This window comes from Terrapene carolina, unplaced genomic scaffold (genome assembly GCF_002925995.2).
Source record: "Terrapene carolina triunguis isolate 2854851 unplaced genomic scaffold, T_m_triunguis-2.0 Scaffold361, whole genome shotgun sequence".
Taxonomy (NCBI): Eukaryota; Metazoa; Chordata; order Testudines; family Emydidae; genus Terrapene; species Terrapene triunguis.
Window position 1 is genome coordinate 146,146 of NW_020664712.1, and position 7,473 is coordinate 153,618.

Consider the following 7,473-nt stretch of genomic DNA (forward strand, 5'->3'; position numbering starts at 1 on the left):
CGGTGCAATTGGTGTTTCAAACCCTCAGAGGGGGCCCATGCCACCAGGTACAAATACCTGTCCCCATCCTCTCTCAATTCACTGGGTTTTGTAACCCATGCCCCTTGTCAAGCAAGTGCTACTTAGGTAATGGTGAAGGACTCACTCAGTCCTTCTGTCATACAACAGTTCCACTGGCCTTGATTCACAGAATCAGGGTAACAAAACTTTATTCTTCCTGCCCCAATAATAGAGAAACTGGGGATCCCACACCAGCCAAAGTAACCACTTTCAGTTGCTGTGTTTCATGCCAGGCGAGTGGGTGTGCCTATGCAAACAAGATCAGCCCCTGGAGTTCTTTTCCACACTCGCCATAATTCACCACCAGATGTCAGGGTAGAGCTCATCCTGACTCTGCTTACACTTGTTTCTAATGATCGAATCTCCCATTACTAACAGCTGCCTTTTCTTAATGACTGGAGTTCCTTCCCCCAGTGAAGTAACCTCGGTGCAAGAAGTTACCCCAACACCATCTGGAAGGAGGGTCCCAACTATGAGAAGGTTTCCCTCTGCTCCCGTTGACTGCTCTCCTTCTCTGGGCCTTTCATCCTCCTCAACAGCGCAGGGGCTGTCTATCCAGAGGTGGGACAAATCTACTGTGTCCCAGAAAGCCTCATCAACATACTTCTCTGCCTCCCTTAGCTCCTCCAGTTCCGCCACCCTGGCCTCCAAAGCCTCCATGCTGTCTCTGAGGGCCAGGAGCTCCTTGCACCAAATGCACACATACGCCACCCACCCACAGGGCAGGTAATCATACATGCTTCATTGAGTGCAATAAACAGGATAGCCCCCATTCTGCTCCTGGGCTTCTGTCTGCATTCTCTCTTACAGCTACCTAGGTTAACAATAGGGTTTTTGTTTAAATCAAGAAGTTTGTATTATAGCTTTAAAAGTTTTAAAGAATGGCAAGAGTACCTCGTCCCCTTCCCACTCCCCTTCCAAACTCCCTCACAAAACTCCCTGTTAGCAGCCCTGGTCGCTTGCTCACTGCTTTACAAAGCACTCCCCTATCACATACCCCCCAACCCCCAGGACCTGCTGTGAGCCACTCAGGGTAGGGCGCTGGGAGCACCCCCATGACCCCAGCCCATACTCCCAGCCCCCTGCCCTCCCTGACTCCTGCACCCCCCACACATACCCAGCCCTCTCACACCCCATGCCCTGACTCCTGCACCCCACCACATACTCACCCCCACCCTGAGTACCAAATGGGAGCTCCTGCACCCCCCCCACATTGCCATCTGCACCTCTCGCACCAAATGGGAGCTGCCCCAGGGAAGCACTCCACACCCCAACCTCTTACCCCAACCCTGAGCCCCCTCCTGCATCCTAAAACCTGGCCAGACCCTGCACCCCAACCTCCAGCCTGCTCCTGCACCCTAACTCCCTCCCAGACCCTGCACCCCCAGCCCTGACTCCTGCACCCTGAACACCCTGCCCTCCCTGACTCCTGCACCCCCTCACACCCCCAGCCATGAGTCCTTAACCCCTCTCACACACACCCCAGTCCCCTGCCCTCCCTTATTCCCGCAACCCCCCCATACCTCCTTCCCCCACACACCCCCAGCCCCTTCTGACTCCTGCACCCCCTCACTCCCCAGCCCTTATTCCTTCACCCCTCTCACACACACCCCAGTCCTCTGCCCTCCCTGATTCCTGCAATCCCCATACCTCCTGCCCCCACACACCCCCACCCCTCTGACTCCTGCATCCTCTCACACACCCCCAGTGCCCTCTGACTTCTGTACTCCCTCACACACACCCAGCCCTGACTCCTGCACCCCCCCAAAGCCTCCTGCCCCCCCACAACCCTACCTGCATTCCTCGCATGAAACGGGAGCTGCCCCAGGTAAGCGCTCCACGCCCCAACCCCCTGCCCCAGCCCGGAGCCCCCTCACACACCCTAACTCCTGACCAGACCCCGCACCCCAACGTTTTTTACATATTTTTTATAAAGGGCTCTTATCCAAAGCGCTTTACAGTAGTTAGCTAACGGTACAAACAATATTTGGAAAGATCATTAAGTGGTGCACCGAGACCCTCAGCGATTTTCAACTGGTCTGTGGAAAAATCGGTTAGACTACAAGAACAATCAAGGTACCTCACTTTATTTTCATTTACTTCCTATTACTTATAGGAGGAGGATGAAGGGAAAAAAAGAATGAAAAATGGGGGTGGGGGGGGATAAGAGAGAATGTTCTTTTTCTTGCCTGGGTCCCAAGGAGGGGCCCCAAAAATGAAGCTGAGCACAGGGCCCCACTAACGCTAAAACCGCCACTGAGCTTCCTTCTCTGGATACCCCCAGCCAGCATTCAAGGACGCACGGAGCGTCTGTGTGATACGAGAGCCTGGACCAGCAGCTCTGACTCCAGCCGCCTGCTCGTTACACCCCAAGCACATTCAGGTCTGGGTGGAGAAGGCTCAGGGTTTGAGAGGTCAGGGGTAGGAAGCTTCTGTTGATTATGCTGCACCCAATGCTCAGTTTTCCTTGAGCAAACAGGAGATATTTGACACTGTGCGATATTGCTCCTGTGCGCTGTCCCCAAAGTGTTCTGCAGTGGGGGAGGGGCTCTGCCAGTGTGTGTGTCACTGGCATATTGGGGTGATGCTGAAACTGGGCAGAGGAGAGGTGGCATTGTGGGGCTGGCGTGAACCTTAACTTCATTTCCCCTTTCAAGAACCGAGGGGACAGTAACTCTTACCCAGCGAGGTCACATTCTCATAGTTCTCCTGGGAATCTCCCCGGATTTTATAGCCACATGTGAGATACTGAGAGAGAAAAGGGGAAGAACTAGAGAGAATTTGTATCAGGGGTGAGAGGCAAGTGGCACAAACAGGGACAGGATCCAATTAACTCCTCTCCCCCCGCCCGCCACTTCTCCCTCAGGGATTTCCTGGCTGCACAAAGACAGTTCAAGCCGCCCCCCCCCCGCGTCCCACTGACCTTCCCCCTCCCCCCCCGCAACTAAGAACATAAGAACAGCCGTACCGGGTCATCCAAAGGTCCATCTAGCCCAGTATCCTGTCTACCGACAGTGGCCAATGCCAGGTGCCCCAGAGGGAGTGGACCAACAGGCAATGATCAAGTGATCTCTCTCCTGCCATCCATCTCCATCCTCTGACAAACAGAGGCTAGGGACACCGTTCCTTACCCATCCTGGCTAATAGCCATTAATGGACTTAAACACCATGAATTTATCCAGTTCTCTTTTAAACGCTGTTATAGTCCTAGCCTTCACAACCTCCTCAGGTAAGGAGTTCCACAAGTTGACTGTGCGCTGCGTGAAGAAGAACTTCCTTGTATTTGTTTTAAACCTGCTGCCTATTAATTTCATTTGGTGACCCCTAGTTCTTGTATTATGGGAATAAGTAAATAACTTTTCCTTATCCACTTTCTCCACATCACTCATGATTTTATATACCTCTATCATATCCCCCCTTAGTCTCCTCTTTTCCAAGCTGAAGAGTCCTAGCCTCTTTAATCTCTCCTCATATGGGACCCGTTCCAAACCCCTTATCATTTTGTTGCCCTTTTCTGAACCTTTTCTAGTGCCAGTATATCTTTTTTTAGATGAGGAGACCACATCTGTACGCAGTATTCGAGATGTGGGCATACCATCGATTTATATAAGGGCAATAATATATTCTCAGTCTTATTCTCTATCCCCTTTTTAATGATCTCTAACATCCTGTTTGCCTTTTTGACTGCCTCTGCACACTGCGCAGACATCTTCAGAGAACTATCCACGATGACTCCAAGATCTTTTTCCTGACTTGTTTTAGCTAAATTAGCCCCCATTATATTGTATGTATAGTTGGGGTTATTTTTTCCAATGTGCATTACTTTACATTTATCCACATTAAATTTCATTTGCCATTTTGTTGCCCAATCACTTAGTTTTGTGAGATCTTTTTGAAGTTCATCACAGTCTGCTTTGGTCTTAACTATCTTGAGCAGTTTAGTATCATCTGCAAACTTTGCCACCTCACTGTTTACCCCTTTCTCCAGATCATTTATAAATAAGTTGAATAGGATTGGTCCGAGGACTGACCCTTGGGGAACACCACTAGTTACCCCTCTCCATTCTGAAAATTTACCATTAATTCCTACCCTTTGTTCCCGGTCTTTTAACCAATTCTCAATCCAAGAAAGGACCTTCCCTTTTATCCCTTGACAATTTAATTTACGTAAGAGCCTTTGGTGAGGGACCTTGTCAAAGGCTTTCTGGAATCTAAGTACACTATGTCTACTGGATCCCCCTTGCCCACATGTTTGTTGACCCCTTCAAAGAACTCTAATAGATTAGTAAGACACGATTTCCGTTTACAAAAACCACGTTGACTATTGCTCAACAGTTTATGTTTTTCTATGTGTCTGACAATTTTATTCTTAACTATTGTTTCGACTAATTTGCCCGGTACCGACGTTAGACTTACCGGTCTGTAATTGCTGGGATCACCTCTAGAGCCCTTTTTAAATATTGGCGTTACATTAGCTAACTTCCAATTATTGGGTACAGAAGCCGATTTAAAGGACAGGTTACGAACCTTAGTTAATAGTTCCGCAACTTCACATTTGAGTTCTTTCAGAACTCTTGGGTGAATGCCATCTGGTCCCGGTGACTTGTTAATGTTAAGTTTATCAATTAATTCCAAAACCTCCTCTAGTGACACTTCACTCTGTGACAGTTCCTCAGATTTGTCACCTACAAAAGCCGGCTCAGGTTTGGGAATCTCCCTAACATCCTCAGCCGTGAAGACTGAAGCAAAGAATCCATTTAGTTTCTCCGCAATGACTTTATCGTCTTTAAGCGCTCCTTTTGTATCTCGATCATCAAGGGGCCCAACTGGTTGTTTAGCAGGCTTCCTGCTTCTGATATACTTAAAAAACATTTTGTTATTACCGTTGGAGTTTTTGGCTAGCCGTTCTTCAAACTCCTCTTTGGCTTTTCTTATTACATTCTTGCACTTAATCTGGCAGCGTTTATGCTCCTTTCTATTTGCCTCACTAGGATTTGACTTCCACTTTTTAAAGGAAGTCTTTTTATCTCTCACTGCTTCTTTTACATGGTTGTTAAGCCACGGTGGCTTAATTTGTTTCTTAATTTGGGGTATACATTGAAGTTGGACCTCTATTATCTATTGTCTTTAAAAAGCGCCCATGCAACTTGCAGGGATTTCACTTTAGTCACTGTACTTTTTAACTTCTGTTTAACTAACCCCCTCATTTTTGCATAGTTCCCCCTTTTGAAATTAAATGCCACAGTGTTGGGCTGTTGAGATGTTCTTCCCACCACAGGGATGTTGAATGCTATTGTATTATGGTCACTATTTCCAAGCGGTCCTGTTATAGTTACCTCTTGGACCAGCTCCTGCGCTCCACTCAGGACTAAATCTAGAGTTGCCTCTCCCCTTGTGGGTTCCCGTACCAGTTGCTCCATGAAGCAGTCATTTAAAGTATCGAGAAATTTTATCTCTGCATTTCATCCTGAAGTGAAATGTTCCCAGTCAATATGGGGATAATTGAAATCCCCCACTATTATTGGGTTCTTAATTTTGATAGCCTCTCTAATTTCCCTTAGCATTTCATCATCACTATCACTGTCCTGGTCAGGTGGTCTATAATAGATCCCTAATGTTATATTCTTATTAGAGCATGAAATTTCTATCCATAGAGATTCTATGGAACATGTGGATTCACTTAAGATTTTTACTTCATTTGATTCTACATTTTCTTTCACATATAGTGCCACTCCCCCCCTGCACGACCTGTTCTGTCCTTCCGATATATTTTGTACCCCGGAATGATTGTGTCCCATTGATTGCTCTCAGTTCACTAGGTTTCTGTTATGCCTATTATATCAATATCCTCCTTTATCACGAGGCACTCTAGTTCACCCATTTTATTATTTAGACTTCTAGCATTTGTGTACAAGCACTTTAAAAACTTGTCACTGTTTATTTGTCTGCCCTTTTCTGATGTGTCTGATTCTTTATGTGAATGTTTATCATCTGATCTGGCCCTTACATTATCCTCCTCCATCCTCTGCTCCTGACTATAATCTGGAGATTCTCTAACATTAGACTCTCCCCTAAGAGAAGTCTCTGTCCAATCCACATGCTCCTCTGCAGCCATCGGCTTTCCCCCATCTCCTAGTTTAAAAACTGCTCTACAACCTTTTTCATGTTTAGTGCCAGCAGTCTGGTTCCACCTTGGTTTAGGTGGAGCTCATCTCTCCTGTATAGGCTCCTCCCATCCCAAAAGTTTCCCCAGTTCTTAATGAATGTAAACCCCTCCTCTCTACACCATCATCTCATCCACACATTGAGACTCTGAAGCTCTGCCTGCCTACCTGACCCTGCGCGTGGAACTGGGAGCATTTCTGAGAATGCCACCATAGAGGTCCTGGATTTCAGTCTCTTCTCTAGCAGCCTAAATTTGGCCTCCAGGACGTCTCTCCTACCCTTCCCTATGTCATTGGTACCTACATGTACCACGACCACCGGCTCCTCCCCAGCACTACACATAAGTCTGTCTAGATGCCTCGAGAGATCCGCAACCTTCGCACCAGGCAGGCAAGTCACCATGCGGTTCTCCCAGTCATCACAAACCCAGCTATCTACGTTTCTAAGGATCTAATCTCCCATTACTAAGACCTGCCTTTTCCTAGTGACTGGAGTTCTCCCCCCCCCCCCGGAGAGGCAACCTCAGTGCGAGAGGTAACCCCAGCACCATCTGGAAGGAGGGTCCCAACTATGGGAAGGTTTCCCTCTGCTCCCGTTGAAAGGCCCAGGGAAGCAGAGCAGTCAGCCTCCTCAACAGCACAGGGGCTGTCTGAACGCAGGTGGGACAATTCTACAGTGTCCCGGAAAGCCTCATCAACATACCTCTATGCCTCCCTGAGCTCCTTCAGTTCCGCTACCCTGGACTCCCAAGCCCGTACGTGGTCTCTGATGGCCAGGAGCTCATTGCACCGAATGCACACATACGCCACCCGCCCACAGGGCAGGTAATCATACATGCTGTACTCAGTGCAATAAACTGGATAGCCCCCACTCTGCAGCTGGGCTTCTGCCTGCATTGTCTCCTAGTTAATGAAAGGGTTGTTTAAGCAAAAGGTTTTGAATGTAGTTTGGTTTATAGGGTTTAAGGGGAATAAAGGGACCCCCGCTCCCTTCCCACTCCCCTTCCAAACTCCCTTGCAAAGCTCCCTGGTCGCTTGTGCACTGCTTTATAAAGCCCTGGCCTATGTGAATGCCCCGCCCACTGATTAAGGCTCAGCCACTTACCAGAGGCTTCTAGCTTTCAGACCTTCCTTTGAAGCTCAAAGCTTCCAACTGCCAGCCACAGCACACGGTCCATCAAACAAACAGACTGACAAACACAAGCTCAGCACACAGCAAGTAACCCCCAAACACAAACAAACACACACT

At 48.1% G+C, this 7,473-nt stretch overlaps 1 protein-coding gene across 1 annotated transcript in view; it reads left to right on the forward strand.

Annotated features, from left to right (window-relative positions):
* Window positions 1–7,473, forward strand: part of LOC115271305 (zinc finger protein 883-like) — a 254,910-nt gene that overhangs the window by 35,465 nt on the left and 211,972 nt on the right. The window lies entirely within an intron of this gene.